This window comes from Myodes glareolus, chromosome 25 (assembly GCF_982192425.1).
Source record: "Myodes glareolus chromosome 25, mMyoGla1.1, whole genome shotgun sequence".
NCBI classification, from domain to species: Eukaryota; Metazoa; Chordata; class Mammalia; order Rodentia; family Cricetidae; genus Myodes; species Myodes glareolus.
Genome location: NC_142050.1, coordinates 13,095,690 through 13,119,999, shown reverse-complemented (window position 1 = coordinate 13,119,999; position 24,310 = coordinate 13,095,690).

The following is a 24,310-nucleotide window of genomic DNA, read 5'->3' as shown; positions in this document are numbered from 1 at the left end:
CATTTGTTTAGGTTCATGAATAGTATTTAAGACAGTATTAAACTCCTCTTACACCCAAACCAACTTAGATTTTATCTATTTTTTTCATGTGTAAATGTAAAAGTACTATCTACATTGTTGAAAATTGTCTGGAAACAATGGTGGCACTTGTTCCATCATATGAACATGTTTCACACCACCAAGCGATGAACTTGGAAATGAATGACTTTGAGTATCCTACTGCATAGTTTTTACTGCACACAGAGACACAAGCCTTTTGTGTGTTCTACCCTGACAGTTATAAAATGATTTTTTTTTTCTTTTTGTGTATCAAGAAGCTTGGTGGGAGATACTCTAAGACCAAAGGCTACAGCCCAATCTGGTAAAAAAGAGACTGAACAAAGCAGAAATCCAATTAATCATGTTAATTGGATTTTTAAGAATAACACAAAGAAAACAAGTTCCTCAAAGATGCAAGTATTCATAACTTTCTTTCTGAAATACAAATGTCATTGTTGTTAAATTTTTGATTATGTATATTAACCCCTAATTGATCACTGGGAAAAATCAAAACAAAAGATGACATTAAGAAAGTGATTAACCCTCATTCTGTTGCCAAGGTGTTATTATTTATTGTACAAGAGAGATGACTAGGCGGCAAAAAGTATGGACTGCTCATCCAGAGGCCCTGAGGTTAATAGAGGCACCCAAATGGAGTGTCTCATAACCACCTGTAAATCCATCTCCAGATGATCTGACACCTTCTCCCAACAGACACACATTCACATGTACAGTTTTAAAAGAATCTTTTAAAACATCGTGGCATTCACATTTTACTATGTAACTTTCCCAGTGTTTTGTTTATATAATATGAATCCGGGTATGCATGTGCAAAGACTGGCATTACGATTTTTATTATATGTGTCACAGATACTGTATACACACACACACGTGTGTGTGTGTGTGTGTGAGAGAGAGAGAGAGAGAGAGAGAGAGAGAGAGAGAGAGTCTGTTACACACACATATGTAATTAAAGCTAGAACTCTATAAAAATTTTAAGAGCACCAAATTTGACATTGTTTGATGGAACCATGGTTTAATCAATCAAATATCATGCAAATTAGTTCCTGACAGAGTGTTAAAATTTCCTGCAATAATTATAAATGTTCCTCCTTAATCTCATAACTGTTACTATTGCCTTATATCTTTTAGAAGTCTGTAATTAAATGGAAACTACCATGATTTCTTTTATCTCCTTGATATGCAATTCCTTTTATTACTACAAAGTGTCTCTCTTCATCCTTACTCATGTTTTAAATTTATTTCTGAGGATAGCTTTGGCAGCTCCAACAAATATTTGGAAATGTGGTATTTTCTGTTTGATTCTGATAACATTTTACTTTTCCTTGCATTTTTTAAAATCAAAAATCTCTTTATTATGTTACCTTATTTCTAGAAATTTGGTGCTTTAAAACCTTCATTTTTTTATGATACCTTTATTGAATTTTTCTGCAGAATGTCGTTTGCAGTTTAGTAGTATCTCTCCTTGGAGTCCTTAATTGAAAGTCCCATGTGTGTTTGGAAAGAATGTTGGTATAAGGAGTGATACATGCCCACCAATTTGAGCTTGCTAACTGAATTCTTCAAATACCCCAAATGTTCAGTTGTTTGATTTTGCTTGATTTATCTCATATGAGAAAGGCATGAAACCCCCCCCCCAGGTACATGTATTCTTTATTTGTCCTTACATTCAAGCTTATTACCCTAAGCTTACTTACACTCATCCCTAGGTAACTTTTCTGAGTCTGGGAAACAGTATTTATCTGTTGTGGTGCTGCATCCTCGCATTTCCCAGCACATTAGAAGCTGAGGTACGAGGACTGTGACTGTGGGACCAATGGCAGGAGGAAGAGCCCCCGTCTCAAAAAGCAACACAAGGAAAGGAGAGAGGGAGAGAGGGAGGGAGGAAAGGAGAGATGGAGGAGAGGGAATAGAAACACCCTATGGCTGTCAATGGATCTTCAACTGTCATAGATGTTCTCTAGATCAATTGTCCACCCTTGAGTCTGTGCGGTGGACTCTGTGCTGTGGCTTCAAAGCATCCAAATGGAATAAAGGCTCACACACCTCCAATGGAAGAAAGCAGCCAACATACCAGTTCTTCAATATTCGAATCCTGGCCTTTGAATACTACTGAGTGTATATTATAATCACATAATGTTATTATATAGAATTATGTACCTTATATAGAAACATATGTTGTTCAAACAGGTGAATTTCTTTACGACTTTTGAAAAAGTATGCCAGTTTCTGAAATACCTTTACAAAGTAACAGTGCTCATGTTGGAGTTGTGTTCCTTGGGGTTGTCTCATTTCTCTTTGGCTCCTCTGAAATTTTAGATTTTTCTTGGACTAGGTATATAGCACAACTGGAAGAGCGTCCTGGGGAACATAGAGACAGCTTAGGGAGAGAGCCCCCAGCAACATATAAAATGTGGTGGGATTGTGAAGCCTATGGTGCCAACGCAACATTCAGGAGCTAAAGACAGGTAGAGGCAGCCAGGTTAAAATTTCAAAGCCACAGATGTGGCTACATAGTAAGCGGGACCTGAATTTGGGATGCATAGACTCTGGAGAAAGAAAGAACATTTTAAATTTATCCTTTATTCAAGATGAGTAAAATTGGCCTTTCCTTGCTAATTTCTAAAATGATTAAGATTTTCTTACCATGTTCTTGGATGCTTTTCTTTTCAGATTCTTAGTGAATGCATAATAAAGATGATCAATCCATCCTCCACTTTTCTTGAGCATTTATTTATATTTTGGGGGGTTTTGTCCCTAGGCTGCATTTGAGTTTGTTTCCCAATACCCACCTAAATATCAAATTATCTTGTTACTATTATTTGTGCCTGGTTTAGAATCTATCTCAAATAAAGAATCTTTACATTTCAGTCATTGCGTCTTTCATGCCCTAGTTTTTATATGTGTTATTTTATATTTAATTTACTTTGAAATTTATGTCTGGTTGTATTTTGTACTGTGCTTTGTTTTCTTTGAGTATGTGTGTTTTTTTTTTTTTTAATCTCGGGAAATTAGGAATAAACCTACCTCAAGACCCAGCAATACCACTTTTGGGCATATACACAAAAGAGGCACAATCACACCACAAGGACATTTACTCAGCTATGACCGTAGCAGCATTATTGGTAATAGCAGAACCTAGAAACAACTGAGATGGCCCTCAACTGAAGAATGGATGGAGAAAATGTGGTGGAGTAGCGTTCAGCAGGAAAAGAAAGCAATGGCATCTTTGGATTTGCAAGCAAATGGATGAAACCAGAATGAAACATCCTGAGTGAGGTAACCCAGACACAGAAAGACAAATATAGTATATACTCACTCATAAGTGGATAACAGACATAGAGTAAAGGATAACCAGCCTAGAATTCACAACCCCAGAGAAGCTAGAACCCTCTTCCAGAAACAGAGGGGAGCAGATACAGAGATCCACAATTAAACAGTGGGCCGAGCTCCAGGTGAAGAGAGATACATGATAATTTGAACAAAGAGATCAAGACCACGATGGGCAAACCTACAGAATCAGCTGACTCACACTTGTGGAAGATCACTAACGTCTGAATGACAACTGGGGGACCTGCATAGGAGTGAACAAGGCCCCCTGAATACAGGTGACAAGTGTGTGGCTTGGGCAGTATATGGGGCCACTGACAGTGGAACCAGGATCTAATTCTAATGCATGACCTGACTTTGTGAGCCCATTGTTTGTGTAGATATACCTTGCTCAGTCTAGACATGGGGGAGGGGCAGGACCTTGGTCCAGCCTCACTGAGGAGTCCAGGAACTCATAGTTGACTTCCCAGGGGAGGCGTTAATCTCTCTTAGGAGTGGATAGGAAGTGGAGTGGGAGGAAGCAGAAGCAGGAGGAGAAGAGGGAGGGAAAAACTTGGATTGGTGTGTAAAAAAAATAATTAATTAGTTGAAAAAAATCTGTGTCTATGATCACCCCATAATAGATTTATTTTAGTATGTTTATCAGATTTTTGTGTGACATTTATTTCATTCATGTCTAATTTGTACTTTTGCTATTTAATTGACTGACAGTAGTATGCTGATGGAAAGGAATTCTAAATCCTTGTCTTAGTTTACTTTTTTGTGGCTATGATTAACCAACAAAAGGAGGAGCTTAAGGGAGAAAAGGTTTGCGTTTAGCTCACAGTTCAAGGTACAGCGTGCATCAGGGTAGGAAGGTTGAGTGCAGGAGCTTGAGGCAGCAGGTCACACACCATCAATAATCAGGATGGAAGATCAATGAATGCTTCTGGCTGAGCAGTTCAGTTTTCTCCGTTTATATAATCCACGATCCCTCGCTAAGGGAGCAGTCCAGCCCACAACCAAAATAGGTCTTCCCTATCAGTTAATGCAAATCAAGATACTTCCCCACAAGCATGCCCAGAGGCCTGTCCCAGTGATTCTGGAGACTGTCAAGTTGACAATGAACTCTAGCCATGCAGTCCCACTTCTGGCTTCAGTCTTTCATCAGAACCAACTCTATACTGTGTGAGAGGCACCATATTGTAAGCAGGACGAACATATTAAGCTCGCCTAATTTGAATGCATGTATAACCGTAGCTAGACAGGTGGGGGAATCAGAGCCATATGTACACTAATCACAGTTAAAATTAATAAATTAGGGTTATTTATTTTACCTGTGTACAATCTACAACCAGCTGTTTAGGAGTAAGATAGCCACGGTAATAATTGGATAATTATAGAATAATTAACCTGAACTAGAAGAGTCCATATAAGGGATCATATGGGATAGGGTCTCTATGGTCCAGTGAAGTTTGTTTCCACTGGAAGGCACATTGCCCTTCCATTCTAATAATATTAGCAACAAAGTTTCTGCTAGGAAACTAAACTTTAGTCTAATAAAAGTTCTTGATTAAATCTGTTTATTAGTGATGGGCTAGGCAAGTAATTAGCAAACTATATTTAGATGCCCAGTGAGTACATATTTGGGGTCTATAGGTCACAAGGTCTCTGGTATAAAATGTAAATATGCGTAACATATAAGATGAGTAAATTAATAGAGTGCTGTGCTCTAATACAAGTTTATAAACACAAGTTTGAATTTTCATAATTCTATATGCCACAATGCATTACATTCTCTTGATGCTTTTCAAATACATCTAGTGGTTTAAAAATGTCAACTACTTGCAGGAATGCATAAAGAGGAGATAAAATATGCATGATGATGGCTCTTCCCCATCATGCCTTTGAACATTAGTGAAGTGAGGGTTGAGGCCATATACCACAGCCTTGAGAATCGCATGTCTCCAAATGTGCATACATAGACATTTTGAATGACACAGTCTATCAGATTGCATATTAATTTTAATAGTCAATAATTCTGTAAAAATGCAAACTTTGTAAAAGGTCTCCAAATTGTTGTACTAAAGCCAGTCGGGCAAATATAGCTTAGTCACTGTCAGTATACAGTTTAATAAAAGTTCTTTAAGTGACTTTGAATTTTAGTCTGGAGAATCATTTTAAGGGGAGCGGTGAGTTTGTTGTTGTTTTATCCTCTATGTCTTTTTCTCACGGTCTTTACCAATTGAGCAGTACCCTGAATCTCACTGTTTCCCTAGCTAGCCGGGCAGCCTCCTGCAATAGTGATGTTTTCTCAGTGTTCTTCAATGCCGTTGGCTTTGGTTCACCCTAGTCCTTGCCACAAACTTCCCCTTTGGCCTCCAGGAACAAACTCTTGATAACCATTGCAAGTTTAGGACTTTATCCACTTGCATATTTTTATTAACTTCTGAGTTTTTTATTTTCTAGTTTCTATTTTATATTTAATTGCCTTAATTTTGAGCCAATGAAACAAGCTTGACTCAAAGTATTTCCAGCTTTATGACCGATTGAAATTATTTTGCATCTCTGATTATTTTCAGGTTGATTAAAATACAAATTGATTCAAGTAGAACTACTGTGCAAAAAGATATGTGTTAAATAAATTTTTGGTAGCATCCTAACAAATTGCATTTATTCCTAATAGCTTTCTAATTCTTCTGTAACTCATCCTTTATCTTTACCAGACTAAGTGAAAATAATTTATTTTTTGATTACCATTATAAAATTCTTTTTAAAAAATGAAATTAACCTACCAACACCAACAAAAATAAATGGGGAGAAAAAGCAAAGTGAGAAAACTCTTATGTCATTTAGGTAATCCTTGGTGTTTAAGCTGTAAAGTATTTAATCATCAATGATTAAACCATATAGCATTAATAGTCCTGAAGAAAATATACACAGTTTTAGGATCAGTTTAGCAGCTTAGTCATATTCTATATAAAGTAAACAAATTTCATTTTTTCCATTGTCCTTCGTAGGTTGATTCCTATATTTTTGATTATATGGTTGAAAAAGAGTTGAAAATGTCAGATAAAACAAAAGGTAGGGGGTGTAGTGGGAAAAGGTTATTCCAAAACATTTTCTCCCAGGCCTTTTTGAGAAGGAGACCTTCATGAGGGACCCCAGCAGACTTCCTCTCATGTGAAATTGCTCTAAACTATGTTTTGACGGCAGCTGGCAAAAGAGCAAAATCTGAGATCGGTTTCACTAGGAAAATTCTATTTCATCAGTAGGAGTTGAGTCAATCAGACCAGACTTATTAGGGTCATATTAACAAGGAAACCAGAGGAAGTGGTGGCAAATATGGAACCAGTATTGTTTGCTGGAATACTTTGCACTGATCTCTTCCTACTAATTTATGGTTTTCTCTTCTGTTGTCAGTAGTACTTTTAGAGAAATGTCAGTATAACTGCTAAGATAGATTTACTTGCCTATATAGTTTACAAATGAGCAAAGATTTCGAATTTTAACAAAAATATAACACCCCATCTATGTTTTTTCAGGTCACAGTGGATCGTCCATGCAGAAGGGACCCTCATAACAAAAGTCCTTTCAACTCACTGTGTCAATAGAGGTATCCTCAGGACTCTGTTTTTTTCTGTAACTCTAAAGGCAACCATTTTGGTAGAACTCAAAGAAAAATTACGTCTAATATATACCAGTTGTGAAAAAGTAACCTTGAATTTAAGATATGGTAGACTAAAAAGAAAAGCTTTTATCAGAACTTCCTATGTACACTTTCATCAACTCATATGGTAGGCATCTGGGCTGGGCCTTTGATAGCCGTGTGCTTAAAAAAAAAAAAACTGACATGCTCTAAAATCTTTTATGTTTTCTTTTTCCAGTTGTTTCAAAAGATAAATAATTAACATAATCAAAAGTTATGTAGTTATAAATTATGTTACTGGAATCTCAATTTGCTACATTGAAGCATAATTTTATTGGAAAAGAAGAGTGGAAAAATTAATAAACAGTTAAACTATTTCAAGCAATAATACTAAAGCATAGTGCATAGTCTTTTATTTAATCTTCCCAAAATATTCTATAAAGTTGATTTATTTTCTATTTGCACATGACAAAATTTAGGCTCCATTAAGCAATTTTTGCATTAGAACAAGAGAGCTGTTGTTTTATTTTTTTCACCTTACAAAAAGAATGATAATGTGATTATCTTTAAGAGAATCAAATACTTTTATTTTCAAAACAACCACAACTTTATCTAGTAGTGGAAGTTCAGGTCTGGAGAATTTTTAATTCAATTTTTAGCCTCTGATATTTTGATTGAAAATATACATTGCACTACAAGTAATATATAATTTACAATATACATAGTAAGACCCAAGGATTTCTCTGAAGCAAGCACAGGGCCTACATGGGTCTGCATCATGTCCTTTATGTATATACTATAACTTTCATGTTAAGGTCTTTATGGGACTCCTGGAACATGTGGGTTTCTGATTCTTTTGCCTTCTCTTGGGCCTTTTTCCTTCTGTTTGGTTGCCTTGTTAAATTTTGAATGATGTTCTTTGATTTTTTCTTATTTTATCTTATTTTGCTATATTTTATTATCTCTTAGAAGCCTATTCTTTTCTAATGAAAGATAAAAGGGAAGTAGAACCTGATTGGAGGGGAGGAAGGGAGGAACTGGAAGGAGTACAGGGAGTTCAAACTTTAATTGGGATATATTGTTTCAGAGAAGACTCTATTTTCAACAAAATGAAAAAATGTTAAAACAAAAACAAAGATGCCAAGTAAAAAATTCCTTCCATTTTCAAAAGTTTTAAATCTAGAGACTAGAGTCGTCTTTATAGCACTGTCTTAGACATTTAGGTTTTTTGCGTGTGTAGGTATGTCTTTGTCTACTTTCCTCATTCCTTATTCTGCAGGATGACTGTCCTGAAATTCCCAGAATTTATCATGCCCTTGTCACCTCTGTCCAGTTGCACCTCTTTCGTTATTGATGTCTACGAACTCTGGCCATTGCTCCTAGCCTCATCTCATCCTCGTACTCTCTCTGACAGCACTTCTTAGGTCCTTAAAAGTCAATTCAGCCATTCTCCCAAGTTCTCAGTGGACTATTGCTTCATTCCTTGTTGACCCAAAATCTGCCTGTATTCCTATGTGAGGTTTCTCCTTATTAAACTATAAGCTGTTTCAGAGTGAAGGAATTCTGTAAGTGTTTCTAAAAGAGACATCATATTCTGACATGAAAAAATAGATAGATTGAATGAAGTGTTTAATAAATGAATGACAATTTTTCAATACAATATTTAAAAATAGAGGACAAAAATAATCTAAAATTTCAATGCAGACCAAAACCATGATTCACTGAAACTCTGCTACAATGAAGAGATTCATATTAGTAAAAAAATTTCCAACTAAGAGAATCTACAATGGCTGGTCCAACCTCTGTGGCCACAAAGATCGTCCTGATTGAAATCCATGGGTCAGAAATCAAACAAAAAGAAATGACGTTTTAAAAAGATAGAAGATTACAGGGATGGGGAAGTGAGGAGAGGCAGTGTGGGCAAGAGGGAACAAAACATTGTGTGCATGTATAAACTGACACCAAATTTAATTAGTGAAAAAAACTATGGGTAAAACTTACCAAGTCAGGATTGGTAAGATAATACTGCTTTCTTTAGAATATACCATAGAATGTTAGGATGGTATCTTTGCTTTTTATCAAACTCCCCAGAGAAATGAGGATAAACTGATAAAATGAGAATAACAATTGCAAGATTCTCAGCTGAATATGAGCACTCAAAGGCTTCACGGGAAGGATCAAGTGAAAAGGGTGAAGCCCGGTAGGGGTCATTCATTCACTGCATTCCCATTGGAATTCTAAGGTCGGTGCCAGGTAGGGGTCATTCATTCACTGCATTCTTTTTGGAATTCTCAACACAGAAACTGCCTTGCTATGTCAGTGGAAACTCACAGCAACTTTGCTGGCAATTGGCAGATCAGACACCTCCCTAGTCAACAAAGTTAACTTTGCCCTAGAATCACCCTCATTATGAAAGAATGTTAAAGTTGATTGTTAAAACCAAACTTTAGAAGCTGGGCATTGGTGGTCCATGCCTTTAATCCCAGCACCCAGGAGGCAGAGGTAGGCGGGGATCTCTGTGAGCTCGAATATACAGTATCCTCTAATAATAGACTTTCCATTTGAATACACACACATACACACTCAAATACACGTGCACATGAACACATGCAGGCAGGCACGCATGCAAACACACACACACACACACACACACGTTATCCCCACAGAAATAAATTTTCATATAATTCTGGAATATTCTGGATCAATTCTCCTCAAATATAGTTCAATACCTGCTGAAACTTATAGCTATTTTTTATTACTGATTTATGCTACATACTGTTGTATGTATATTCTGAAAAAAATCTTTAAAAATTTTGGGCAATATAATTTTTGGTCATTTAAAAGTAGAATGTGTTATTATGCACTGTCTAAATATCATTAACTGGAGTTTTAACAAATGTGATGAATATTCAATAGAACTCATTCTATCAATACATTTTAAAAAGACAAGCATTGGTTAACACTTCTTTTAAAAATCACAAAGAATTCTGATGTTAAGGTCACCTACATACTTTGCAAGTATAGTCTTCAAGACTAGTCACATTTCTGATACCAATTATAAGGTCAGTGTGTTCCCAAAACTACCTTCAAAATTCACTGTATTGATTCATAGAACTATTATGCTTTAAGGGCAAATTTATAGATCAATTTAGCAACAAAGCAGGGAATGAAGTAAAAATTGTCTCTCCAATGAAGACCTTGGTCTCAAATCTGGATAATTGTTTTTGGTACTCTTCCCAGGGTTTACCATAAACCACAGGCCATGCTTGAGACATAATTAGTAGTATTAAAAAATGGTCTGGGCTAGGGTGAGGATTCCTGTGTCAAAGTATCTCCACACAAGCATGAGGTTCTGAGTTCGGGTTTCCACAACCCATGGAAAGTAAGCGACAGCTCATATCTACAGCCCCATTTGCCTATGAAGAGACAAGTGGTAGGGAAAGAAACATCACCAGGCCTTAGCCCAAAGAGGAAGAGAAAAACATCCCCTGGGATTGTCCGACCTCTCCCTATATCCCTGCCTTTACATATACACAGACATACACACTCCCACCACACACAAGGGTTTCTAAAAAAATGACTTGGTTCATATCAATAGTCTAATTAATAACGATTCTCTGTTTAAGGTGGTGATATTTCTTAGTTCTCCAGGTACTCATTCCTGGGACTTTGGGAAACCTTTTTGATTTCCATTTAATGTTTGTGACCAATGGCTGACTATTTTATTTGCAGTAGTAGAAATGAAAGTCAGTCTCCAATAAAACACACAAACATCACTCCAAGGTGATTTAACATTAGAATATCCTTTCAGAATCTATCCCTACCCAATCAGTTCCTCCAAAACGACATATAACCCATTAGGATGTCTCCAACAGGTTTGGAACCCAGAGGACATCTTGGCTCCAGGTCAGAAAATCCTCCTAAGGAATTATTATCTCTTTTTGATATTTACCACGTGGATGGCCAAAGGACCCCATTCATATCTTTATTTGAATGACGTTTTGAGATCCATATGATCTTCATAGGGGTTCAGTAATATTGCCCTAGGCAATTAGAGGTCAGGTTTTCCCCATTGTTTTCTTTGCTTTAAAATCAGCAGGGCAGATTTATTTAGAAAGTTTAAATGTTGGAGGCCTGAAGATGTTCTCATTGGTCTATCCCACCTCAAAGTCTACTGGAATAAGACAGTCATTGTGACTGCATCACTACCTGATTTATTCATCCTACTTGGAATAACTACTTTGTGGTTTCCTCCTTGCTCTGATAATTTCCTGGACGCGCACCATTTTCTTTGCCAATCCCTTCTCTTTTCTCTCTCCAAACTCTTCCATGTACCCCTGCCCGCCCACCTTCCTTTTCTCGGCCTCTTTTTATCCCACTAATTGTTATTGTATGTATTCATATGTCATTCATGTGTATAGAAATATTTATGAATATAATATGTATTCCCAAATACAACCTCTTTAGTCTATATAATGTTTCTTGCATGTGTGTTTTCAGAGCTGACTGTTTGGCACTAGATAAGTCATTGATGTATTCTTCCCTAGGAGAGACCACTTATGTATATAAAAAAGTATCTCCCCGACATTCCTAAATTCTAACTGTAGCTTTGTTTTTCACCCATATCCGTGCACAGCTGGCCTTCTGTATTGCAGACGACTCTGTGACCATTGCGAGCTCAAGAATCATTATTCTCGCCGGCCATCACTCTTCTACCCAAGCCACTTCATTCAGGAAGTCAAGGGTGTTCCCAGCAGCGCCACTTCGTGAAAGCCAACTGTAAAGCATTAGCACCAACCATCTTCCTACTGCTTCTCTTGCTTTAATATCAGCTGACAACTTGCAAGCATCCCCAAAGGCATTCCCAAAATTAATAAGTTGCTGATAGAACCAGTGTTTCTACCAAAGTGGTTATAGTGACAATGGTTTACAGCACAAGAAAGATGCCCATTAAAACCAGTGTAAGGAGCGGAAGGATAAGTCAGAGGCCAGGAGAGTTCTAAGCATCTAGCAATATACATAGCATAACTGACTGATCAAAAAGTTTATTTTGACTCATGGTTTAGAAGGTTTCCTTCCATCACCCAGTAACTTCCGACTTTGGGACTCGGGGCCACACAGAACCCTTGAGTTGGGAGTGCCTGACAGAGCAAAGCTGCTTTTCTCATTGCCAGGAACGTGGAGACCAGAATCCTGTTAACTGCTTCAAGGACAGGTCCAAATAACCTAAGACCATTCATTTGGTCCCACCATTTAAAAACTTCCATCTCCCAGTTAGAGCTGGGAGTTTAACACAAGGGACTCTGACAGACACTGCAAATCCAAGCTCTAGCCAACACTATGTGGATTCTGTGTGTGTTCATGCTCTGTGGGAAATCCTCAGATTGATTCCAGCCTGTAGGTGTAGCTTATTTCCATTGTGAACTACACAACAATTTCAGCTGTGTCATGGGAAGATAAAAACTTTTAATACTTCATTATTAGGAAAAGTCTCATGATTTCAAAAGAGAAACCAAAAATGGAAGACAAGTTTTTAAAACATTTGGTTCCTCCCTGGGCCATAGGATAACAGTTTTCCTAACGAGTTGCATCTCCCATCATAGACTTCACGTACCAAGCATTATCTAAAGGTGTAGCAGCATGTTTCTTAAACTCCGGTCATTTTGTCTGCAAAGACTCTTATCCAATAGTACTGATATGGAAGTGAAATTTGAATGCCTGTTTGAAGGTCTGCAGATCTTCCTGTACAGTGGACACTGGTCTGTTGGATGGAGGTGAGAAATGTTTTAGAAATAACCTTCCCTTGCCTGTTGGAAAGTAACATTTGTTACTCAAATATCACTTTACTTATCAGTATGTTTGCATGATCTAGTAAGGCATTCAGTAAACTATACATACCTGTTAATTTCAGTGACAATGCTTCTAGCTTCTTTCTACATACAGATACATTGGTGCTCCTTGTAAGGGTAAAACTATTAATATTAATGTTATCTTTCTATATATTATGGTAGTATTTAAACATAAATATCAACAATGAAAACACTGTTTTAATACTTAAATACTTTCATCATGCTACACTGCTAATAATTTTTATGGGAACTTGTTTATATTTGCTAAAGCACAATGTCTCTACATGTGGTAAGCTTAGAACATTATTTATCTTTTATTCTATGGGAGTTGATGGTATAAAATTGTTACATGCAATATTTGGTAGCTGTATAGCTTGCAGGCAAAACTAATGGAAAAGAAAAAATTTAGAATCTAGGCTGATTTTAATGTGTGAAGAAAAGTGTTATCACAAATTAAAGTTTGGAGGATGGGAGAACATACAAAACGAATTGTAAGTCTTTCTGAAGCTTTTCCCTCCTTCTGCTCATTAATTGTTAAGCTAATATTCATTTAGATTTTGGTGCACCTCTTTCAGAGCAGGTTTAGAAACTAAAGTGACACTGCCTTAGTTTTCTTTTTTCACAGCATTCAAACTTTTCTAACTAGCATTACTAATAACATGAAATTATGAAAACCAGGTCACCACAGGCAACGGTTTAGTACCATCTCATCTAAGTGAGGCTTAAGTTTTTTAAGCCTTACTTAAAATAAATGATTAAGAGGACTAGAAGAGAACAAAGTGTGGTTGACATAGTGAGACTCAGTGGTGTAATGAGACATTCCAGCAGTTACTATACCGGTAGCTTGCCTGTGGCTCTGATAACACCACAATGAAGACAGTCACAGAAGAAAGGGTTTTGTTGATCTCACGACTCAAGAGGAATAGGAATCCTCCTCTATCCTGTCTTTATGGCACAAGTCTTAAAAAGTAAGTACTTCCTCCAACAAGATGACACCTCTTAGATCCCCCAAACAATGTCACCAACTGGAAACCAGGTCCTCAACTGCCAGAGACGATGAGTTTCTCATTAATATCTCTAAAACTAGGATATCCAACCTTGAAAGAGACAGGCTAAGTCAATAACAATTAATGTTACAATGATGGACAGATGCTGATTCTTATTTCTTGCATCCATACAATAATATGTTGAAAATATTTCCTGGGAAAAAACTGGTCAAAAGAATTTAAAAAAACAATAAAAGGATGGATTTTTATATAGCAATTTTTTTAATTAAAAAAATTATATTTTCTACTTTCACTTTTCTCCCTCCTTCATTGGTCCTTGCTCTCTCTCAAATTCAAAGCCTCTATTCCTTAATTTTGTTACTAGCACACACACACACACACACACACACACACACAGAGACACTCACTACTAAATATATAAATACAACCTGCTTGGTCAATATAAGTTTATTTGTGTGTATATAAATTTCAGGACTGACTGCTGGGGAAGACTATTGTTCCTGCTTTCAATATTCTTTAGATGCAGGCAATAGCATGAAAAGGGAAAAGTTTGTGGAGCCTTAACACTATAGCAAGACATTCTTAACCAGGGAAATCTTAGAGATAAACTCTACAACTAGATTTTTAAAAATGATTTTAATGGTAATTGCACACCTATACTTAAATGACTTTAAAATTGACTATTTTGAATTCAACATACAACAAACTTAGAATGAAGACTTAAAGGGAAAATATTAAATTTGTGAAGTTAAAAGAATCATTCACTTTCTAAAATGAAGTTATTCAATTTTAAATTGCTTTTACTTAATGCAGAAAAATAAGCCATTGCTGATCAATGCTGGCAGTTTGTATATGTATTTAGGATCATAAGCAAGCTCAAATGTAAGTTATATCACCTGCCAATCATATGAGCCATCAGGACAATGCTCAAGGTGCATGTTGCAAGTAAGTGAGCCCACTGACCCAGGAATGACATTCGTTGAGAGCCCTATCTGGATCTAGGTCATAAACCTGTTTTTGACTTAAATATAAAACTAGTACAAATAAATGTAAAAGCAAAAATGACAGCAAGTAGAATGGGGCAGTAAACTTATCTCTGTAAAATAACGCATTCTATTTTTTATCATTCAAAATTCAATAAGGTGCACTTTGTTTTTCCTGCATTGCATATACATTCAAATTTATATTTTGATTTACAAATTTAAAATTATAGCCTTGATCATGATTACATGTGTAACAGCTAAACATGCTGTTTACTGCCACTACTTCTGATTAAAAGAAAGAGTTTTGTATAATTAAAATTAAGAAATGTATACCTAGATTGCTTCATTTCCTTGTTTATAGCCTTCCAAGTCATATTTAGTCATATTTTTATTAATAATCTTTGGATTTTAATTAATGTTTAAAAGTAGAGAATCATATTAGACCCTCATAAATATGGTGGTTACTGACGAGCAGCAACAGTATTCCTAGATTTTCCTTTTCAGGATATGGAAGACTTTTGAAATGTCCATCAGCAGAGAAGCAGGAAGACAGCTCGGCATACTGCAAGCTCCCTGCTTTCTTCTAATCACAAGTTTTGACAGAGAATACTACCATGGATAGATACATGGTATGTATCTGTTAGGTTAAAGATACACAAATTCATTTATTTTTGTTTATTCATGTTAGGTTTACTTCCCAAGGATGTTGAGTTGCTTTACATCCAGGTAAATTTGAACTTGAGATATTTCTGTTTTCATTTTATATTTTACTAAAACACAGACTTATGTGAAGAACTTTGTTCAGTGGCAATAAACAGTTGACCGTTCAATATTTGTGGTTTGTTTTGGCTATGTTGATCTACTTGATACCACCTTGGTTTAAATAGTGTCCCACAACATTGTACCATTTCTAACACAAAATCTTAATTGTGATCAGCAATTAAGCTTAATAATGGATAATGACACTACAGTGGGAGACACTGAGGCTGGATCTTGCTAGTCTCTTATTTTAACTAAACTTATTTTAAGATATTTCTTCCCAAAATAAGTTCTGTCAACAAGGAAAAAATAGTGTTGGCACGTTGTTCTGCCAGATCCTGCCTCCTTTTTGACGCATGTACACTGCTTATGGAATCTAAAGTAAGGGTCCTTATTTTTAAGGAAATTCTGTATTATGCAAATCATTTCTTTTTTTCAAAACCAGAAATTAGATTGAGGGTAGCATCAAAGGACGAAAGCTTCTGAGTTGAGTTTTGTACCTAAGAACTGTCTGGTGACATACCTTAACTGCCACAATAAAGGATGAGTGCATCAAATACCTTACTTAAAAGTCCTGGGTGCTAGGGAGCGTTACAAATGAAAATGAACACCTAGAATGACTGTTGGAAGCCAGAGCTATGCACAGAGCTCTGGATAATGTGCTCTGTGTGGATGGCATTACTAAGCAGACAAGCTGTCACATTCTCTACTCGCTGAATATTCTGGGGCTCTTCCTCTGTCAACCAAGGTAGAGGACATGGCAGTAGTCAAACCCCAAGGTTACAAAAACCTGAAGTGGTGTAGTGAGCCTTGTATATTGGAGGGTGATTTACAAGTGTAGGCAGGGAGGCGAAGCTTGGGCACAGCACCTATACCATAATCCAAATGCAACTTGGGACGAAGAACATCACTATTAAATTCAAGGCACATTCTCTCAGGGTAGAAACTATACACAGTGAAACCAGATCTTAAAATACAAAAGCAAGAGGGCTAGAAAGGGTCACATTTGCTATTTCTACATAAAATCAAGGAAAAGTACCTATTATACTGTAAAAATTTCGTGCGAGAAACAAATGTTATATTGTTAAATTCAACAAAGAATGGTTGGTGGGTTTATTAATAGACTGCACAGGATATGTCAATGGAGAGAAAACAGTATGTTTTATGTTTTATTTACAGAATAGCTGCAGTATTTATTACTTAATATTAAAAAATGGATTTACTTTTACAAATATTTTGTTTATAAGCAAGGACTGCTGTTAACTTGGAATATGCATTTTTTTAATTTAAGGGATCCATGAATTATGGCTATTTGGTGCCACCTAGTGGTCCAGAGATTTTGAAAATCATACTGCATTTTCCATGCCTTTGGAAATATAATTATTAAAGGCAATATAATTATTAAGTAACTGAAATATCAAGGAAAGGAAATGAAAATTATTACAAACCCATTCCACACACACAGACAGTAGGAAAATGTGGGTCTCTACTTTACACCTATGAACCTCCTGTCTTCTGAGAATTCTTTAGAATTTAAAGGGTGAATCGACATCTTCTATTCCGTTTTTAATTTCCTCTTGGTTGGTTGCTTTCTAAAGTCAAGGCTAGAGGAAGAAGATTGTTGAAACCTTAAAAATGATATGTTACTTTATAATAAATTTTAATTGTAATATTACCAACATGATAAAGGTCATTTCAATGGCATTGTTCTGACAAGGTGACAGTAATGTCAGTGTTATAACACAAATGTTTCTTTGTCTCTTTTGTTACAAGTCTGCACTATGCTCTCTTAGAATTGAAAAATCTTGGACATTCAAAATTTAGTATCATGCTGACTGGGTGGTCTCATCTCTTCTTTCTCTCCCCACCCTTCCCTTCCTTTCTCCTTTTTTTCTCCTTTGTCTTCCCTTCTCATTCTTCCCTCCTCTTCCCTCCTCCCTCCTTTGCTGTCTTTCTCTCCCCTCTTCATTTTCTCTTTCTCTGGGGTCTGTTCCCCTTCCAGACACACTGTATTCACAGTGTCCATCCCTGGATCACAGTAGACTGGACCGGAGTGAGTCCGCAGGAGACATGAATATGATCTTCCTGTCTGTCCTACGTGGTGGGGACTCATGGAGTAAACATAATGGGTGACCCGAGGAGTCTAGTGTGACTGAAGGCCGTAGTTGTAAGTCTTGAGTTTCTGGCTCCATTCTCTGTGACCAGGCTTTTTCATGTAATTTCTTAGCTTGATATTGTTTCCAAATGACTACATTTTCCTCTGTGTTGTTCATTTCCTTCTCTCTTCCAAAAACGCCTGAAAACCTTTCTTGCTGCTCCCTTTTCCTCCTGTTTCAGTAGTGTGTGTGACGCACCATATTCTCTGGACTGGTTAGGTTTAGGGGTGGGGGGTGGCGTTAGGATTATGAAGTAGAAACCTAGGTCTTGAAGAAACAAAGCAGGGAGGAGACTTTCTCTTGTCTATAAAATCCCAGATATGCGTAAGTGCAGATGCCTTTGCAGGGCTGGAGGGAGGGGAGCAAAGTCCTGCTTCTGAAAAGCTCTGCTGCGAAGGGAATGTGGTCGCTTGGCCGGAGCTTGAAGGGTAGATCTACACGTGGAAAACACGGCTTCTGCCTCAGTTGTACCTGAAAGGAGCGTCAAAGCTTTCTAGGATGTGCAGGAGGAAGTAGGTGGGCAGTAATTTGTGTTGATGTCCAAAGGTGATCTTCTTTCCTATGTTGTGGGGGGCCGTTTATTAGCTCCCGGCTGCTTTGCAGCTCAGACCTGAAATAACCACACAGAAACTATATTATTTAAAACACTGCTTGGCCCATTAGTGTTAACTTCTTTTTGGCTAACATTTATATCTTAATTTATCCCATTTTTAGTAATCTGTGTATTGTCATGTGGCTGTGGCTTACCAGGTAAAGTTCTGGCATCTGTCTCCGACTGGGCAACATGGCTTCTCCCCAATCCGCCTTTTCTCTCCCAGCATTCAGTTTAGTTTTCCCCACTTACCTAAATTCTGCCCTGCTATAGGTTCAAAGCAGTTTCTTTATTCATTAATGTTAATCACAGCATACAGAGGGGCATCCCACATCATTCCTCCATCCTGTTCTGGGTGAAATCTGCAGACTGAGAACCCTACCCTGGCACATTCCAGAAAGAGCAGAGGTTAAGTGGCTAAAGAAATTATGGATTGGGGACCGGAAATGGGCTGTCAACACTTTTCACAGTCATCAGTGCAGGGGTTGAGAAAGCATTATGACTCTAAAATATAACACATCTCACTGCCATTTCAACTGACCATCGTTTAAATTAATTTTACACACATATCATGGGCATCTGTTAAATAGACTGCTTTAGCAAATCTCAAGTAGATAACTAACCACATACAGATATACTTTTTTTTCCCTCAATGTTGAGTCCTGGCTGAAATTTTTAAAGAGAAATACCCCGTGGTCATGTGATTTGAAGCCATGTTTAAAATAATACTCTGGAATAGCCATTAAAATTACTCCATGCTTCAGCCTTTGCTATATCAGCCTCTTTATTTTTCCTTTATTTAGAGACCTTTCCTATAGGAGAAAGGGAGCGCTGTTCTCTAAATATACTTTGTAACCACTATAGGATGATGTAGGTGTATGTTAACAGCCCTGTTAAAGACAACAGTTACATTGGTGTCAGTTCAGAGAACACTTTGGATTTTTCCCCCAGCTAATACACATTCAGACCTGTTTCTGGGAGAACAGTTGAGAAGGGAGGTCACAGTGCTGCAATCTGTGACTCAGATGATTCGCTTGAGCACTTGTGTGGTTTCTCATTGTATGTGGTCTGTGTTTGTGAATTGTCTGCCTGCTTCTCCCAAATTCTCTGACTTCTTGAACATTGGAATTAAGGATGGCATGGTGTCCTCTTGCTCCTCTTCCTTAAAGAAACTTTGACTTCTGATCAATCTCTTTTTTGTTTAGATCATCTGCTAAATCATTTAGGATCTCTGATCAAACCATTGGCTTTAGTATGTTAATATCACAGACTTCTGTGTGCCCCAGGCATCATAGTTTCTTGAAAAAATACATAGGTGGGTCAAATTGATTCAGTGGTATCAGTGGGCACTATTAGATAATGAATAATCCAGGGCAACTCTCACCAAAAGAGAGCTTTCCCAGATTGGTCTCACTGGGTTCCATTCCATGGTCAGTTCTTATATGTTTCCTTAAGACCTTGATTCCCTCAGGACACATTAGACAATCACCAACGTGGGGACAACAAGTCCTGCTTCAGGAAAATAGGTTTGAACACTCATTCTATGGCTCATTAGCTATTTGTCTGTTTAGTTTTTCTGAGACTTACATTTATCATCATCAAAAAAAAAAGCAAAACAGAATTACTACTTGAGATCATTAATACCAGGTGAGGCAATGTGGCATAGTAGGTACCAGGAGTGTGGGAATCTCAGTGTCTTTTCTTGCTTTCATCATATCTAGGCATTGATGCTCAATTTATGGGGTCAAATAAAATCATAAAGCTTTACGATGGAAAATATTTGAGAGCTAGTATAACCTCCTCAGTTATTTAAAATTTCTGTATTAGAATGTTATTTAATATTTAGCTTAAAATTGATTGAGCATTCTCTTTCTTCTCTTTCTTCACCTCCATTTCCCTTCCTCCTCTCTCCTCCCTCCCCTGCTCTCTGTCTCTTTTCCTCTTCATGCTTTCCTTCCTCATTACCTCCTTCCCCATTTCAACCTCCCTCCCTCCAGTCTCTGTACTCCTTCCCTCTTTGCCTTCCTCTGCCCTTCCCTTGCTTTCTCACTCCCATTATTTCTTAATAGATATTGGTTCTGTAACACATACCTTTCAATTCTAGAGTTTTGAAAGTTGCTTGCAATGCACTTCTTGTTAACTTAGTTAATATTATTTCCTTCTGAAGACTTTGATGGAATTGAAGAATATTTATAATTATAATTTTCCTTAATTATTATAGAAGATAAATTAGGTATAAATATTGCAACTGTAATTCTTATTTGATAAAAACTTCCTTTTTATTTAAACAGAAAAGGGGAGGTGATGTGGGATTTCCCTCTTTATATTATGATTACCATTGATTAATAAAGAACTGCTTTGAGCCTCTGGCAGGGCAGAGCAGAACTAGGCAAAGAAAGCTAGGCTAAATGCTGGAAGAAAGAGGACGGAGTTAGAGAGAAGCTATGTAGCTGGCTGGAGCCAGATGGAATTTTGGCAGGTAAGCCAAAGTCATGTAGTGATACACAGATTACTAGAAATGGGTTAAATTAATATGTAAGAGTTAGCCAATAAGAAGCTCGAGCTAATGGGCCAAGCAGTGATTTAATTAATACAGTTTCTGTGTGATTATTTCAGGACTGAGTGGCAGTGAACCAACAAGCATCCCTCTCCCCCTGCAACACACACACATCAGACTGAGTCAAAAGTTGTGCACATTATTTTTAAACCTGCTTTTAAAAACAGCATGCTATGTAGCCATTCAAGTATTAACAGCATTTACCTAAGATTCAAAGTTAAATTATCAACAGGCTGGTGAGATCTTCCATGAACAAAGATAGTTGCCTCACAAACTTAAAAATATTTTTGGGTTCTCAGAATCCCAGAAAAGTTGGAAAGTGGGAACTGACCCCACAAAGTCATCCTCTGACCTCTGCATGTGCCCTTGTGCTCTGGCACATAGATCTCCCCCTCACATCATAATTCAATGTCAGTCAACTAAAATCAACAGTACAACTAAATAGTCAAGTATCCTTTAAGTTCTGATCTAGTCTTGGTTAAAGAAGATATAGTCTGTGTAGGCTTGTATACAAATGCAACAAGATTAGCTGTGTTAGCATTTTAGAAGTATTCTTTTAGAAATTTTTATTAAAGTCCTTATAACAAGCACACACTTTCAGAGATGATCCCTTTCCTGGTTTTGCATCTCATAATGCTTTAGAAACATTGGGTGTGTGTGAAAGTACACATGTGTACGTCACTCCCTGCTGCCCCTACACACAAACTCACAGAGATGAAACCTGCCATAAGCTATTTTCTGAGACAGCAGAATGTGACAGACAAGATCTGAACTCAGATTTCTACCTGTCACCCTCCGCACCACAACTGTTCTATCAGTTCTGCCCGTTTAAATCAGCTCTACCCGTTTAAATCTAACTTGCATGAATCCTATCATTGAGCTCATTACTGCCTGAGTGCATTCCTGTTAATTTTCTAATTGAAGAGAGTTATCTGGAAGTGAACATAATATTGAGGTATAATATGAAAAAAACACATAATATAGTCTATTACTTCCTTGATTAAGTTCATTATACATTTATCAAATGAAGACATAATACTTTTATTAAATATGCATGCATTTCAGCTAATTTTAAAACAATATTTTATGTTTCCATTATAAGTATAATATGTTCACTGTTAGATATTTGATAAGTACAGACAAAGATGTGGAAATTATAGAGAGACTAAAGGGAAATCACTTACATAACTTTTTGCACCTTCATAAATATTTTGTGTGTTTTTCTGGAATGGTTAGGCTTGTTTTATTCATCCTTTTCAATATTTATTCCATGACTTGTCATATTAGTAGAACTTATTTAAATTGTATTTGAGTGATTGAATAAGACAATTAGCTATGGATGGATGGATGGTTTTTAGTACACAATTGTAACTTTGTAGTCTGTTGTGGTTTGGATGAGGACGCCCTCCACAGGCTCAGATGTTTGCACATTTGGTCACCAGTTGATAGTACTGTGTAGAGGCTGGAGGTGTGGTTTTGTAGCAGGAAGTATGCTACTTAGAATGGAATTTGAAGTGGTCTCCTGTGCCAATGTGTTCAAGTGTACTTTCTCTTCAATGAGGTTCAGTGTGGTTGGTTTAATGTTGAGGTCTTTGTTTCATTTGTACTTGAGTTTTGTGTGTGTCAATAAATATGGATTTATTTTCATTCGTTTACATGTTGATATTCAGTTATGCCAGCACCATTTGTTGAATATGCTTTCCTTTTTCCATTTTATATTTTTTGCTTCTTTGTCAAAAATCAGGTGTTTGTAGGAGTGTGGATTAATATTCAGGACTTTGATTTGGTTGCATTGGTCCTCCTGTCTGTTTTTATGCCAATATCAGACTGTTTTTAGTACTGTAGCACTGAAGTAGAGTTTGAAGAATCCCAGTAGCACAGACGCTGAGAGAAATAATTAATAAATGGGACCTCCTGAAATTGAAAAGCTTCTGTAATGCAAAGGACATGGTTAACAAGACAAAATGGCAGCCTACAGAATGGGAAAAGATCTTCACTAACCCCACATTGGACAGAGGGTTCATATCTAAAATATACAAAGAACTAAAGAAATTAGTTATCAAAAGAACAAATAATCCGATAAAAAATGATGGGGTACAGACCTAAATAGAGAATTCTCAACAGAGGAACCTAAAATGGCTGAAAGACACTTAAGGAAATGCTCAACATCTTTAGCCATCAGAGAAATACAGATCAAAACAACTCTGAGATTCCATCTTATACCTGTAAGAATGGCCAAGACCAAAAACACTGATGACAATTTATGTTGGAGAGGATGTGGGGTAAAGGAAACATTCCTGCATTGCTGGTGGGAGTGCAAACTGGTAGAGCCACTTTGGATACTAGTATGGTGGTTTCTCAGAAAATTAGGAAAAACAATGTACCTCAAGACCCAGCAATACCACTTTTGAGTGTATACCCAAAGGATGCTCAATCATACAACAAGAACCTGTGCTCAACTATGTTCATAGCAGCATTGTCATAGTCAGAAGCTGGAATCAGCCTAGATGTCCCTCTTCCAAAGAATGGATAAGGAAAATGTGGTACATTTGCACAATGAAGTACTACACAGCAGAAAAAGAAAACAGCAAAAAACACAATGATATCTTGAAATTTGCGGGCAAGTGGATGGATCTAGAAAACATTATATTGAGGGAGGTAACCCAGACCTAGTAAGACAATTTCATATGTGCTCACTCATAAGTGGCTTTTAAACATAAAGCAAAGGAAAACCAGCTTGCAATTCACCATCCCAGAGAACCTAGACAACAAAGAGTAACTTAAGAGAGACATACATGGATCTAATCTACATAGGAAGTAGGAAAAGACAAGGTCTACTGAGTAAATTGGGAGCATGGAGATCATAAGACAGGATAGAAGGGGAAGGGAGAGTAAGGGAGGGGAGTGGAGAAAAATATATAGCCCAATGAAAACAATTTAAAAAATAAAATTAAATTAAAAGGAGGAATTGTAAGGGGAAACACACAAAGAAATCAGAATGGGGCTTGAGTCTCTTTCCAGTTTTATCTGGCTCTTTCTACTTTGTTTGCATTTGAAGATATGAGGTCTCAGCTTCCTGCCCTTGCTACCTTCTTGCTATTATGCATTCTTAACACCCTAGGAGAGTAAGCCCAAATGAACTCTTCCTTTTCAGAGTTGCTTCAGTAATTACATTTTAACAGCAACAGAAAAGTAAACAGTACACTGTTCGTATGAATTCCTGGAAGCATTTTTAAATTATCATTAATGTTGTTTTATCACCCGAATTGTGTAATAATACCCTCTTGAGTGAACACCTTCAGCTGCTTTTTGTATAACTAGAGTGCTTTTGTATTTTTACACAATAAAATATAGTGTTATTACAAACACCTCTTGTGCACATTTCTATA